The sequence below is a fragment of the Mus caroli genome, chromosome 3 (assembly GCF_900094665.2).
Source record: "Mus caroli chromosome 3, CAROLI_EIJ_v1.1, whole genome shotgun sequence".
NCBI classification, from domain to species: Eukaryota; Metazoa; Chordata; class Mammalia; order Rodentia; family Muridae; genus Mus; species Mus caroli.
Window position 1 is genome coordinate 98,643,858 of NC_034572.1, and position 15,911 is coordinate 98,659,768.

At 44.4% G+C, this 15,911-nt stretch overlaps 1 non-coding gene across 1 annotated transcript; it reads right to left on the reverse strand.

The window, feature by feature from the left end:
• Nucleotides 1–13,896: 13,896 nt before the first annotated feature.
• Nucleotides 13,897–14,007, reverse strand: LOC115030676. Its single transcript, XR_003836282.1, has one exon. It is a non-coding gene; the product is annotated as a U6 spliceosomal RNA (small nuclear RNA).
• Nucleotides 14,008–15,911: the final 1,904 nt, after the last annotated feature.

Below are 15,911 nucleotides of genomic sequence, written 5' to 3' on the forward strand. Positions count from 1 at the left end.
CCCTTCCTTTCTTCTCTCTCTCTCTCTCTCTCTCTCTCTCTCTCTCTCTCTCTCTCTCTTTCTTTCTTTCTTTCTTTCTATGTGTTAGGGGTAAGATTTATGTAGCCAGATTAGCCTTGAACTCCATGTCCTCCCTCACCTACCTCCTGGATGCTGGGATTTCAGGCATGTTTGTCACCTCACCTAGCAAAGGAATTCTTTACTTTGGATCAAATCTTTAGGTTCAACAGGAATTCTTTTCCTTGGATCAGATTTTCAGGAGGGGATTGCTGCAGCTGTGGTCCAGTCTTCTGTCTTCCAGATGATTTCCAAATTGACTACTGATGCGTGTAATTTCAGGGAGTAGCAAAAGTAATGGAGTGTTTAGAGAGTTTAAGCTGATATACTCTGGCAGCTCATACAATGGGAAGAAAAGTTCATCCTATGGGAAGAAAAGCCTGCTAGATAGGGCTGGAAGAGAAAAGAGATGCTGGACACAAATCAGATTCCTGTGTGAATCAAGATTGTGAGAGCTAAAATCAACAAGGATACGCAAGCTGAGCACGGTGGGGCACACTGCAACCTCAGCACCTGGGAGGGAGACAGAAGCAGAAGCATCAGGAGTTCAAGGTTACCTTCAGCTAAAAATAAGTTTAAGTCTAGCCTGGACTATATGAAACCTGAAACCTGCTTTATAAATTGTGTGTGTGTGTGTGTGTGTGTGTTCTCTATAGTCCTGTGAAGCATTAGGGTTCTAAGCATCTATTTAAGACTTGCCATGCTTCTGTGTATTTTTACAGTTTGAATGTCTAGGAAAGAGATCAGAGGCTGAAGCATCCTACATCATGATCCCAAAGAAGCAGGGCAGCACTGGCTCTAAAGAGCACTGGCTATAAATAACTGACTTTAGGAGCCTGTGGCCTAGAATCAGTGTGTGTGTGTGTTTGTGTGTGTGTGTATTTGTGTAGATCAGCTTCAAAATGACAGTGTCACTGGAATCTTGGTCTGGACTTGACTTGGTTCCCCTAGTCCTTATGATCTGTGTTGACAGACTTCAGAGGAGACACACAAGTAACATAGAAAGCATACCGTCAGGAGGGCACACAGTGGCCACAGACACCACTGTTCCAATCTATATTTTGGATATACTTTATGTTGCTGCTTGCTTTCTTTCCTCCTTTCCTCCTTTCCTCCTTTCCTTCCTTCCTTCCTTCCTTCCTTCCTTCCTTCCTTCCTTCCTTCCTTCCTTCCTTTTTGTTGTTTTGTTTTGTTTGAGACAGGGTTTCTCTGTAGCTTTGTCTGTCCTGGAATTTGCTGGGTACACCACTGCCTGCCTCTCCTCTCGTGTGCTGGAATTAAAGGCAAGTCCACCATCACCCAGCTATGTTGTTTTCTCAGATGTTCCTAAGAGAGTTTGGTTTGTCCAAGTGATGGGCTGGTTTGGCTGGAGCAAGGATGATGTGGTTTTCCTCAGTATCATAGGAACATATTGAAATGAACTTGAATGGGGTGCAAGAGCATTGGGGACAGTAGTGAAGAGTCGAGTTCCTCTTCTCGGTGTCAGCAGATAGGGTTAGAGAGAGGAAATGAATACAGGCCCTTAATCCCAAGCACCTGAGAGGTAGAGGCAGGAGACTTATCACTCACTGGATGCTAAACCCAGTAGATACAAGTTTGATGAGGGTCAGGCTCTTTACATAGTCTCAAATTATCTCCCAACAAACTATCTATAAACTACCCTGGAAGGGAAGAAACTTGGGAGAATTGACTTAACCACAGTAATGGAACAAATCAACCCCTGCAATTATAAACTAAATTATAAATTATAAAGTGCTGTCACTCCTTTGTGTTCCTGCTAATCCATAACTTGAGTCTAATCATGAAGAAACACCAACCTTTGATAGGATGCACTACAAACATCCAATATGTCATGGTCCTAAGTGCAGAAAAATCTATTCCAGATTAGAAAGCAAAGATGTGGATGAGTGTTTGCCTAGCATGCTTAAGGTCCTGTATTCACCACTGTACCACCAAAACATACCTGACAACTGGGTGTGGTCTGGATGATGTGGAATGTATTTTATATAATAATGTTATTGAGACACTGGAACCATGTTTTAATGAGGTTTATAGATTTCAAATTATTATTTAATTGGAATTGACGTCTTGGTTTTCATATTTGTGTTGTGGCTATGAAAAAGGAGTGCTCTTCTCTTTTTGCTTGTAATTTTCTGAGACAGGGTTTCTCTGTGTAGCCCTGGCTGTCCTGGAATTCACTCTGTAGACCAGGCTGGCCTTGAACTCACAGAGATCTGCCTGCTTCTGCTTCCTTAGTGCTGGGATTAAAGGAGTGTGCCATCACCACCAGGCCCAAAGACCTTTTTGATGGGGTGTTCAGAATCAGTTTGTTTTAAGACAAGACAGCATACTCAGAAGGAGTTTAGAGTTCCTGTGAATCACTCTAGTTACAATAGATATAGAAAGTTTGTTTGTTTGTTTGTTTGTTTGTTTGTTTGTGACAGTCTCATGATATAGCCCTGTCTGGCCTAGAACTCATTATATAAACCAGACTCAGACTGGTAGATATCCACCTACTTCTGCCTCTGGAGATGTAGGATTAAAAGTATGTGCCAGCTGGGGAGGCAGAGGCAGGCAGATCTCTGAGTTCGAGGCCAGCCTGGTCTACAGAGTAAGTTCCAGGACAGCCAAGGCTACACAATGAAGCCCTGTCTCGAATAAAAAGCACGTGGCACCTACAGAACCTTCTAACACACAGTCAGTTCAACTCATTTCAACTTTGGTCCGACAAAAAGTATTTTTTTCGCTTTCATCTTCACATTGGGTGATTTCAGTCACGAATTCCACAGAGCTCTCTTTCTCAAACAATAGAAGAATCCATTTTCTGATAAACAGGTTGAAACCAAATAAATTCTAACACTTGTATAATACAAAGATGAAACATTCTGGACCCAAAGCTCAAAGCTAATTAAGCACCAGTGGGGGCCACAGATTGAATCACCTCCAACCCCTTTGGCAACGCTCTTTGTTCGCTTTCCTTGCTGTTGTTCCTATATCGCTTGCCGCAGGAAGCTGCCATATTGAAGCCCAATTTTTTAGTTGTTGCTCTTACGAAAAGAAAAACAAATAGGTGGTTTATTACAAGAATGTACGGGAACTTATACTCTAAACGTCCATAAATACATATTCTAGAAGCTCTTATCACCCCAGAACCCCACTACACCTTCTCTTTCATCTTTTTAAACATCCTGTTACATAAATTCCAGCTGCATCTATAGCAGGAAGAATAATAAGATAATAATTGGTCAAACATCAAAAAACATTTGGGCGGGCCTTCTCCAGACCTCTGGTCTTCTCTCCCACTGAAGCTCTGGCTCAGGTTCCCCCACTTTATTAATACATTTTTTTTTGTTGTTTGCCTGTTTCTTCTTTGTGCCTTTCTCCTACGTAATTACTATGAATTTTTGCCAGGTCAGGAATTTTTCTCACAAACAAATCTCAGATAATAATAATAAAAAAAGCAGACAAACAGCGTCTGAAGATCACATGTGAAGTCTCTGCAGGCACACCCTGCCGCCCTTTGCTTTCTTCTCCATATTGACTTGGGATTCGTTGGGAGAATTGCACGTCCTCAGTTTTGGACGAAGGGGAGCAGGCAGATCCATCACCCGAGGCATTCGAGGAATTTCCTAGGAATTTCACAGGCATGGATTGGGAACGGTTAAGGAATAACCACACAAATAGCCTGTGTGGGCTGGGAATCTCACATCTGTACATCCTTGCAGCAAACATTTCATGATGCTAAAACATCAGGGACAGGAAGAGCATTCGGGGTCATTCAGCTTGGCTTCTCTTTCATGTAGGAAGGCTTCCATAACTTTGCTAACTAGTGGTTACAGCTAAAGCTCAGGTTTTTGTTGTAGCCAGGTATTGCCTATGGTCCTGGCAGACTGTTCCATTGCTGGACGCTGGACAGCTTCTCACCAGAACCCTTACTTCTGGCTGTGCTCCCAAGAGGCCTTCTGGCAGGTAATGCCTGCCTTCCTTGCACACTTTTGGTGGCTTCCCATCTGTATTAGTCAGGGTTCTCTAGAGTCAGAGAACATATGGAATTTCTCCATATATTAAGGGAATTTATCGTAATGACTTACAGTCTGTAGTTCAACAGTGGGCAGCTGAGAATGGAAAGTCCTAGAATCTCATAGCTGCTCAGTCCCATGAGGCTAGTTGTTTCAGCTGATCTTCTGTATAAGCTGGGATTATGAAGAGGTAGGACCCAAAAGATGTGCTGGCAAGTAAGTGCAAGCAAGTGAAAAAGAGTGAGTCTTTCCTCTTCCATTGTCCTTACGTAGGCCTCCAACAGAAAGTATGGCCCAGATTAAAAGTGTGTACCACCACCTGGATTTGGAATTTGGTCAGCCCAGGCTAGCCTTGAACTCAGAGATCTGCTTGCATCAGTCTCCTGGGATTAAAGGTATGTACTACCTTGCCTAGGTCTAAATTTTTCATGGCCACTGTGCCTCAAGATCTCTATGTCAAGATCCGGGTCAGAAGGCTATGTCTTCCAGCCTCAAGACCAGGATCACTGGTGTGTCTTCCATTTCTGGATTGTAGTTTATTCCAGATGTAACCAGGTTGACAACCAGGAATAGCCATCTCACCAGATGTCCCAACTAAGTTGTCACCAGCTTCATTTTCATGTTTTGGATTACATAGAACAGATGTGTGAATGTATAAAAGGGAATGGCGGGTCAGATAGAGAAGTAAGACTATGGTTTTGAACCAGACGTCGTAGTGCAAGCCAGTAATCCCAGCACTGAGGAGGCTGAAGCAGGACTGTCAAAAAAACTGAGGTCAGCCTCAACTATCTACTGAGTTCCGGGCCAGACTGGGCTGTGTATAGTAATACCTTATCTCAACTAATTTTAAAAAAAGAAGAAAAATGGCTTGGCAATTTGTGTGTGTTTTCTGTTCGTTTCTTTTGGGTTTTCTATTTGTTTGTTTGATACAGGGTCTTCTGTAGCCCAGAATACTTACTAAGTAGACCCCAAATGTACTATGTAGCTGAGGCTAGCCTTGATTCCTAATCTTTTTGCTTCCATTTCTCTCTCAAGTGCTCAGATTATGGGTGTACAGCACCAAGTCTGGCTTATAGTTCTGTTTTTATCCCCTTGTTTTATGTAAACCTTAATTTTCACAACAAATATCCATTTTAATAATAAAGATAATATGAAGATTTTATTTGTTTGTTTAGTTTCTCCTAAACGCTAGCAACTACCATATATATCTAATTTTCACACTCAACTTTCAGTGGTTTGTTTGGTTGGTTGTTTTGTTTTGTTTTGTTCTGAGGTAGAGTCTCTCTATGTAGCTCTAGCTGCTCTGGAACTCACCATGTAGACTAGGCAGGCTAAGACCCTGTCTGAAAAGTGCCAAACAGAAGCTGGAAAGATGTCCAACAGGTAAAAGGTTCTTGCTGACAGACCGGACAACCTAAAGTTTATCCCCAGATCCTACACACAGGAAAGAATTAATTTCTACAAGTTGTTCTCTGACATCTGTATTTGTGTGACACATGTGCCCCCCACCAAAAAAAAAAAAAAACCCAAAAGAATGCATCATAATTTAAAATAAAATAAACAAAAAAGAGAGAGCTGGGCCGGTAGTGTGTGCTCTCCAGATGACTCAGGGTACTGTGCACAGCCCAGCACCGGGAAGCCACTTTCCCAGTGATAACACTGAAGGCCGTCAACCAAGTGATAAAACTCTTGCTCCATTCGTCAGAGTTCTCCAGAAGAACAGGGCCGATAGGATGTGAACAGTGACTTGTTAAATGGACTCCATGATTGGCTGGGGAGTATAACAATGGCTATCTGTGTGCTGGGGAGCCAGAGAGCCACGGTGCTTCTCAGTCCAAAATGCCAGAGGCCTCAGAATATGGGAGACAGATAGATGACAGCCTTAGTGTGAGGCTGAAGTGACTCTCCCTGGAGAGTCGCTGCTGTAGGTCCATGCTGTGAGGTTGTAGACTCTGCTTGGCTGTGGTGACAGCAGCAGGAGCAGACGTTACTGGTTCAGGTCAGCTGGACTTGCACGCACGGCCTGGCTTCCTCTCCTTCCAACTTTGTTCCAGTGAGACTCCAGACTACTGAACAGAGGTGGGCACGTTAGGGATAGACCTCTCCCCATCCCATCAGTCCGTATCCCATGTGTCAACTGTCTTTGGAAATGCTTTCACAGACATACCCGGACGTGTGCTTTACTGATTCCTTGGATGTCTTAATTCACTTAGTGAGTCCATAGCCTATGTAGTAGATATAAATATCCCTAACTTATAGCCCAGAACTTTTAAGTGTTAAGCCCAGAACGAAAGGCTGAAGCACCTATTAACAAAACCAAAGCGAATGCTGATGGCCAGGTTCTCCCAACATCCCTCAGTTCCTACCCAGTGCGGAGTCCTCCTGGCTGGCATACCCACCCCTTACCCTGAAGTCTCCAGCCCAGGAGACTTGCCTATATAACCCAGCCATTCTGGTTACATTGGCCTTTTTTTTTTTTTTTTTTTTTTAATCTTTTTGGACTTTTCCCATCTTGGCCACTTCTCCTGGTTCCCCTCTCTCCCCTCTCCCTTCCTCTTCTCCTTCCAAGGCCTAGCTCAGGGTCGTGCTCATCGGGCTCTCCCAGATGTTCCTGCCTCTGGCTATGCTCTCTCTCATGTCTACAACGAACCCTCTCCTCCGCCTCACCCAGGAGCAGTAATGATCTCCTTTTATTTCCTTTTTCATTCAAGAATGAGTCACAGGCTAAGAAACCTGTCAAAGTCCACCCATGTGGTAACTAACAGAAGCTAAATCAAACCTACCTGTCAACTTCAAAATTTAACTCATTATTTTGCCTTATTTCTTTATATTCCAATCTTAATTATTATTTTTATTTATTATCAAAAGGGCTAATGACATTCCATACTGTTTGATAAATGGCATGGAAAACTATGTAACATGTTCTAGGACATATTAAGTCTAATATTTACATGAATTTGTTGACCTCTGAAGAGTTTGCTGAGGGCCAGGTGTGGTAGCCCTTAATCCCGGCACTTGGGAAGCAAAGTCAGGTTAATCTCTGTGAATTTTAGGCCAGTGTACTGGTCTACTTAGCAAGTTTCCGGCTAGCCAGAGACCTGGTCTCAAAACAAAAGTAAGCTTCAAGGGCCAGCCAGATGGCTTAGCAGGAAAAGGTGCTTGCTGCCAAGCCTGGCTACCAAGTTGGATCCCTGACAGCCCTGTAGTGGAGAGAACTGACTCCCACAAGATGTCCTCTGATTCCTTTTTTGTTGTTTTGCTTCCATTTTAGAGAGAGAGTCTTACTATGTAGCTGTGGCTGGCTTGGATATTGCTATGTAGACCAGTCTGGCCTCAAACGCAGAGATCTACTTGACTTTGCCTCCTAGCATGTGGATTAAAGGCACATGCCACCACACCAGGCTGTCCTGCAATGCCACCACCAACCCAAATAAATAAGTGTAACAATATTATTTTAAGAAAAGGGTAAGTTTCAAGCTGAGCGTGGTAGCCAAAACTATAAAGCTGAGGCAGGTATATCCCTGCCAGTTTGAGGTCTGCCTGGACTACATGGTAAATTAAAGGGTATCCTGGGCTACAAAGTGAAACCCTTCCTCAAACAAACAGCTAGAACCCACGTAAAAAAAAAAATCAGGGTTTAGCTTAGGTGTGGTGGCACATGCCTTTAATCCAAGCACTAGGAAACAGAGGCAGGCAGATCTCTGTGAGTTCTAGGCAGTTCTGTTTTACATAGTAAGATAATGCCAGTCACTGCTAAGTATGAGATCTGTGGACTGGTGTGTGTGTGTGTGTGTGTGTGTGTGTGTGTGTGTGTGCTAAGTTCAGAAGCACTGTGTTTATACTCTATTGGAACAGTGATAGCTACCATGCACAAGGCTCTGAGTTCAATCCCCAGCACTTCAAACACGAGGCTTAGTGGTGTATGACTATAACCCTGCGGCTTGGGAGGTAAAAGTAAGGGGTTCACGGCCATCCTCAGCTACCTAGTGAGTTTGAGGCTAGCCTGGACTACATGACATAGTCTCAAAAAATAAAACAACAACAAACCCCACTATATATCACAGATTTCATAGGTAACCCCCAACAAAAACAAATTTCCAAGTAGGACTAATATAGAGCCTTCCAAATCTATTCCTTTAAAGGCAACAAAACTTTCCTGTGTATTTATTGAACTGTCAGACAGTTTAACTTGCTAGTCAAACACACAAGCTTTGGTCTGATTAACTCTCAGTTCCGTTTCTATTCCTTGCCAAGAGTTCAGCTTTGGGCAGATTTATTAGCACAGCGAACAAAGAGAAACAGCTAACTGTAGTGGTTCCCACTACCCGGAAGGCTGAGGCAGGAAGATCATTTAAGCTCAGGACTTTGAGGTGAGTTTAGGTTTGTCTCTAAAATTAAATGGAGCCCAGATTCGGTAGTGCTGGTCTTTAATCCCAAAGGATCTCTGTGGGTTCAAGGCCAGCCTGATCTACAGAGGGAGTTCCAGGACAGCCAGAGCTGTGTAGAGAAAGACTCTGTCTCCAAATGAAAAGAAAACTAGTACATGCTGAGCATGTAGTATGTTAGTATGTAGTGTGTTGTAGTATGTTAGCATAGGCATGTAGTATGTCACTTTGTCATACCCAATTCAAAGATGAGAAGGTAGAGGCAGAGAAAGAGTGAGGAATTTGCTTAAAAGGAAAATAGAAAAAAGGTAGTACACAAAGTCCCATCCCAGACCAGGATCCCAAACATATATCCCTCTGGTCTTTGAATACTGAGGGAACCCTCACTGTACCTGGGGTCTCTAGAAGTCAGACAAGGAGTCATCCTGGCCCCCAAGAAGTCTTGTGTGGCATGACTTCACCACAGTGAGGTTTTTATTCTCAGCCACATATGTTTAGAAATTCAGTCTGTCTGCCTTGCTAGGTATGGCAGCGTACACCTGTAATTCCAGCACTTGAGAAATTGAGGCAGGAGGATTGCTATACATTTAAGACCAGCCTGGAATTACAGAACGGGCTCTGTTTAAAAACAAAACAAAACAAAAAAGCCAGAACAAAATCCAATCTGCTAATACATAGGCTGTGAATTTGTTTCCTAAAGCTGATTCAAAATCCCAGAGGCTGGTGTTTAAAATCACAACAGCAGTTTATTCTTTAAATTATTCTTGGATACAGAAAGAAGCACAAAGGCTGGGGACCGATACACTCATGTCACACGTTCATCACTCAAGAAGCCTAGTGGCCAAAATCATTGCTTGCAGAGCCGGCATCAGAAGCAAGGGAGCCCCTTTCCTTTGTCTCTAGGAAGTCTGTTTTAAGTTATGGATACTGCAAATTATGACAGAGTCAGGCTCATTGGTGCCAAGGTGTCAATTTACCTGCCTTAAGAACTGAACAGGTGAGGGTAATCTCTTTCTTGCCAGCCCTTGAACCCTCAGTTTTCACTCTGAGACCCTTTCTGTTCCAAAGCCTCCAGGGCTCACCAGCCCTGGTCCTGAATGCTGTGTGTGAATTGAGGTCAATTATTACCCCATACCACACAGCACCTTGCAGCCCACGGGGCCGTGCTTTTCCTTTACTAAGTGAAACATTGGATACTATACTGACTCTCAGCTTTCTGATCTTGAAAGGGCAAGTTAGTTCCAAGTTCTTGAGGCTTCAAATCCTGACTGCAGCCTAAGAGCCAGGGCTGGCTGGTGGACATTAGCTACTCTTTTGTTTCTGAAGGTTTTGCCGGGTGGGCTCTCAAGCTTCAGAAACAGACTGTCGCCGTCAGATTTCTGCCTGTCTCCTGAAAACCAAAGGATAACAAATACTGTTTCTGTAGCTACCGAAGAGACAGACTGCTTGGAGGAAGATCTACATGGCTCTGCAGACTCCCTGGCCGTGCCAACTCTGGGGGAGTCGCTGCACACAGCAAGAGTCGGCTCTAGTTCTTGGCTCTTGGCCACAGTTCCCACAGCTACAGCAACATTGGCAGCTCCTGCTTTCGTGCAGAGCTTCTAGCATGCTGGGAGTCTCCTGCTGACAACCTCTGAAAGACAAGGCTCCAAGTCCTACTAGCTAAGGCAGCCAGGACTTAAAGGCGAATGGCTGCGGCCAGATCCCAGGAATCAGGTCATGTCAGAGCCTACCGCAAGAAAGGATGAACCCCGCCTGTGTATGTTATATAACACTTTGCACAGAGGGGTATAGAGAAACTATAGACCTAAGTCTATAAAAAAGCAGGCTGAGCAAGCCATGAGCAACCTCTCACCTCTCCTGAGCTCTCAGAGATCAGGGAAGAAAATGTAGTTTCTGAGGAGCAGATTGGCTTTTAATTTTATTTTTTTATTCTTTATAATTCATCTGTTATATTCAGAATGAATTCACAAATTTTGGTCAGTTTCATATCTTATTAACCAGTGTTTTAGAAATATTTTTTATTTATGTAATTAATCTTACTTATTTACTTAATTTTGAGACAGGGCCTTACTATGTAGTCCTGGATTCCCTGAAACTTGTGTAGACTAGGCTGGCCTTGTCTTAGGGTTTATACTGCTATGATGAAACACTATCGCCCAAAGCAACATGTCATAGTCCAACTCTGAAGGCTGAAGTCAGGGCAGGAACCTAGAGGCAGGAACCTAGAGGCAAGAGCTGAAGCAGAAGCCATGGAAGGGAGCTGCTTACTGGTTTGCTCCTTCATGGCTTGCTCAGCCTGCTCTCTTATAGGACTACCAGCCTAAGGATGGCACCATTCACATGGAGCTAGGCCCTCCCACATCAATCATCAATCAAGAAAATTTCCCATAGGTCAATCTGCAGAGTCATTTTCTCAAGTAAGATCCCTTCTTCCTAGAAGAACCTAGCTTGTGTCAAGTTGACATAAAAGTAGCCAGCACAGTCCTAAAACACAGAATTTGCTAGTCCCTGCCCCTGGAGTGCTGGGATTAAAGACATGTACCACTACACCTGGCTTTTCTTTCTTTTCTTAAATTTGGGGGGTGGAGGGTGGGGCCTGGGGAGGGGTGGCCCATGGGCACACATGCTCACGCTTGTGGGTATGTGCACATGAATGCAGGTCCCTTCAGAAGGCAGCAGAGGGTGTTTGAGCTACAGGCAGTTGCCAGCTGCCTGTTGGGGGTGCTGGGAACCAAACTCGGGAACTAAACTCACTGTGTAGTCTTGGATGGCCCAGAACTCACTATGTAGACCAGACTGGCCTCAAACCCAAAGGAATCTGTCTGCCGCTGCCTTTGCCTCCCAAATTCTGAGACTACAGACTTGTAACACCATGCTGGACCACTGCCCTCTTTTACCTCTCTCCCATTCCTTCTTGCCTCCTTTCAAGTTGTTGGAGTATGCTGCAGGAGGGAGAGAGTCTCAGTTTAGGTAGAGCTGTTCACATGAGCATAGGTGGGGGGTTATTTACCAGAACCTGGGCAATTTACCAGTGATTACACCACTGAATAAAATGATTTCCTTCTCTAGCAACCATTAACTACCAATAGTCCCTCAGGAAGGGATAGGGCCTGTGAGCTCTGGGGCAGGTTTTTTCCCTACACTTCTGGGCTCCCACACAGGCAAGTACAGTGAGGATCAAGGCCTTGCTGTGGTTGTTCTGTTTTGCTCTTCTTTTGTTTTGCTGAGGCGTGGCTTCACTATACAGCCCAGGGTGGTGGGGGGCCTCTAGCCCAGTCCTGCTTCAGAGTTGCTGAGCTTATAGTCCTTTGACACCACTTCCCAGGCAAGACCCTGCCTTCTGAGACTCATTCTTTCAAGACTCCTAGGTAGATTCTGAGCTCCAGGCCACAGAACACTGGAAATATTTGGTGATCCACGACCTCTTCTGGGAGAGATCTCTTGATTTTGCTGGAAGAAGCATTCAGACTGCCTGCCCTGTTCACTGAAGACCAAGCAGGGTTCTAGACTGCCAAGTTCATTTATTCAACATAGGTAAATTTATTACCACTTCCTGCCTCAGTCCAACATTCACACACTGAAACCCATGATGTTCCTAGCAGTGCTTGAGGGTTAACTAAATGTGAAGGCTTGGCCCCTCGGTGATCCTTCTGGGTCTGGGTGTTTTTGAACATTCCCTACGCTGTACTCCCTTTCGTCTTAATGGGCCCTACCCATTGAGGTGAATTCCAGATCTCTCCTATATCTTTGCCTTGGCTCAGGCCTCTGACCCCTCCACAACATCGACTCAAAGCAGAGAGATGGCCAAAATAGGCAGTCAGAGAAGAGCACAGGCGTTCATTCCTATTGCGTCTGCTCAACCTCTCAGCCGCCCTGTCAGGGAGCCTCTCAGAATCACAGGCTGGGCCAAAGAGTCTTGCCCTCCTCATTCACAGTGTGAGAACAGAGTGACCTACAGAGCAAGGTCCTTCAGAGGCTGTGTGCTGACTGCTGAAAAGCCAGAGTGATACTGCTGCGGATGTGGTGGTGTGCACAGGCTCCTTTCCCCGGGCCAGGCTGAACTACGTCCCCCACAAGACTCTTTTCCCTTCCTCTGCTTGCATTGGTCGTCAGGAGGGTTGTTAATGATTCACTACGAGAAACTTCTGTCAGTTTTTTCTTTCTTTTGGAGGGGGGGGGGGAGTGGAGTAGAGCAGGGTACACCTGCAGAGGTGGAGGTCAGAGGACAATCTGCCGGAGTCTGTCCTTTCCTTCCCCCGTATCAGTTCCTGGGAACAAACTCCAGTCACTAGGCTTTGCAGCCAGCACCTTTATCTACCTTGAAGGTCCTTGTCATCATTTTTTAACCTTTTTTCCTGCTGTTTTTCTAAACGGCAGAGCCTTGAGTGTCCTGGAGTTATTTTGTAGACCAAATTGGCCTCAGACTCAGAGAGATCTACCTGCTGCTGCTTCCTGAGTGCTGCGAGCCACTACAGGCATTTGCCACCATGCCCAATATGTTTTTTTTAAACTCTTAATGAACTGCCATATGGGAACGATACCCTTAAATAAAGGCAGGTAACCCTAACAGAATTATTCATCAACTGACTCATTAGAAACCTCTTGCTAAGCACTGGCAACACTGTGCTCTGTACTGCACAATTTGATATGAACGAGGATTGAAGAGACATAAAAAGTGAATTCTTGATCCTAACTTTCAGAGTTTGTTTTTGTTTTTCCAGTGCTGAGGATCCTACCGGGGACCTCACAATTGCAAGGCAAGTTTTCCACCGCTGAGCTACACCCCACCCTTCAGAAGGCTATCATCTAACAAGGACATAGGTACCCACACAAATCAGTGCACTCCAGAGGGAGGACAGAAGAGACCATCAGTAAGCATCGCTCTACCTGGCAGAGGTAGAGGAATGCACTCCCCTTACCAGCCCACGAGGAAGATGCCTGGAGCCTTCTGGGGTAGCCTGATTCTCTTTGTGCCCAAGAAGCCAGCATCAAGATTAATACAAGCAAGTGGAGCACTATAAAGTAAATTCTTCAAAAGTCCCTGTGTGTACCTAACAGGAGCTCAGTGTGCAAGCTCTTTCTTCTCACTTAGTAAACTGGGTTGACTGCCAATCATTTCCTTTTAATAGCCGGAGAAACCGAAGTTACATTGCTCTTCCCTGTTCCTCGGGGCAACTAATACAAGAACAAACAGGGTCCAGTACCAGGAATAAAGTTGACTCATACGCGCAGGCTCTCTCTCCTTTTAGAACACATTGACTGAAGACTTGGAATGGGGATGACATTCATTCTCACAGGGAAATGAATGAAGTGGCCAAAAGCAAGAGGTTAGCAGAGAGCAGGCTGTGGCTCCTGCACTGTTCTCTGTTTGATTTGGGTTTGGTTTTTGTATTTCTTTAAAAAAACAAAACAAAAAACAAAACAAAACACCCAAAAACATAGAACGCTTCACAAATTTTTGTGTCATCCTCGTGCAGTGACTGTGCTAATCTTCTCTGTATCACTCTAATTTTTTTTACTATATGTGCTGCCAAAGCAAGTACTGGTTTTTACATTCCTGAGACGAGGTTTCACTATGCAACAAAGGTTGGCCTGAACTCTTGATCGTCTTGTCTCTTCCTTCCGAATATTGGAACTACAGCCATGTACCAGCATTCTCAGCTACACTTACTGCACTGTTTTAGGCAAATCTGGGCCTCTTCCTCTTAGAAGAAAGGGTGGTCCTGAGAGTCTTAGAGGAAAAGGTGGTCCTTCCAAGGCCATATTTTAGGTGGTAAGACAAGGCTGTGCAGAAATAATACCCCTAACATCCTAGGAACAGAAAGCATGTGCTGAGAACGCAGGTAGCCCTTTCTTCTGTTGGGTCTTTGCTATCCCTTCTATCATTCCTGGCTGTCACTTCACAGTCTGCACTTACTATTTTGATACTCATAGGCTTGTTTTTATATCGATTCTATATCACTTGAGGGTAGCAATAGTGATGTCCTATCCTTACTGGCAACTAGCTTGGTGAGCACTCTTGTTAGGGCATTAGGAAATGTTGTTTGATTTGATGTTATAGGAGAACTGGACTTCAAGGGTAAACAGCTGCAAGGTCTGGCAATCCATAGGTCTGGCCAAGAATTTCCACCAGGCAAAGAACATTTGGCAACGACAGGGGCATTCCATTGAAGTAGAGGAGAGATGGGTTATGCAACAGTTCTGCAAATAAAATGGATTTTTTCTGGCATGGCTCAGTTCTCTGAAAAGCAATGTAAGATGTCACCTTTACAGATATCACGTACTATGCGTCTCTTCCAGGTTTAAGTAGGAAGAGGTGCAGTTGATTTTCTGATACATGGCATTATGCTACACATTGTGCACATAGACTTTTTTGTTTCGTTGTGTTGTGTTTTTTTTGCGTATGTTTAATCTTACTGATGGGCTGGAGAGATAGGCTCAGTTAGAGAGTGTTGCTGAAAAAGCATGAGGGCTTGAGTTCATATCCAGAGCCTTATAAAATCTGGGCATGGTCACACTTCCCTGTAATCTATTACTGAGTGGAGACAGATCCCCAGAGCTCAGTGGCCAGCTAGTGTAGACAACTAGTGAGCACCACCACATCCGGGGAGACTTTCCATCAAAAGACAAGGTGGAGAATGGTAGTAAAACATTCTCAGCATCACCAGGCAGTGGTGGTGTCTTTAATCCCAGAACTCTGGAGGCAGAGAATGATGGCTATCCTAGGTTGTCAACTCGACTACATCTGGAATGAACTACAGTCCAGAAATGGAGGGTACACCTGTGATCTAGATCTTAAGGCTGGAGGTTGGTACCAGGGACTGAGGTATTGCTGTGATAGGCCTGACCATGCTTTTGTGAAGAAGAATGTGGACTTTGGGACTTTGGATCTGGAAAACCATGGGATGTTTTAAGTGGGGCTTAATGGGCTATTCTAGTAGGACTATGGAAGACTTTGTTGCTGAGAGTGATTTGAACTGTGCAGACCTGGCCCAAGAGGTTTCAGTGGAGAAGAACTTCAGTGTGTGGCCTAGAGACTGTTCTTGTGGTATTTTGGTGAAGAATGTGGCTGTTCTTTGCCATTGTCTGAAGAGTCTGCCTGAGGCTAAGGTGAACATTTTAATTGCTTTGACAAAGGGAGTCCCAAAACAGCCTTATATAAATTCTGTTGTGTGGTCACTATAGTTCATTCTTATGAAGAACATTTTAATGAAAAGGAGTAAGCTGAAAAAGAAAAAAATATAAAATGTATGATTCAAGTATTAAAGGGACACCAGGAAGTAGAAAGGAGCTGAATCCTATGTTCAAGGAGTTGAACAGATTATGGCAGTAGGGGCCTCAAAGCAGATCCCCACCCTGCTAAATTTATTGTTTACAAAGGCAAGGAGATCTCTGAGTTCAAGGTCAGCCTGGGACAGGGCAAGTTCTAGGTGAAGAAAAGCTTAGG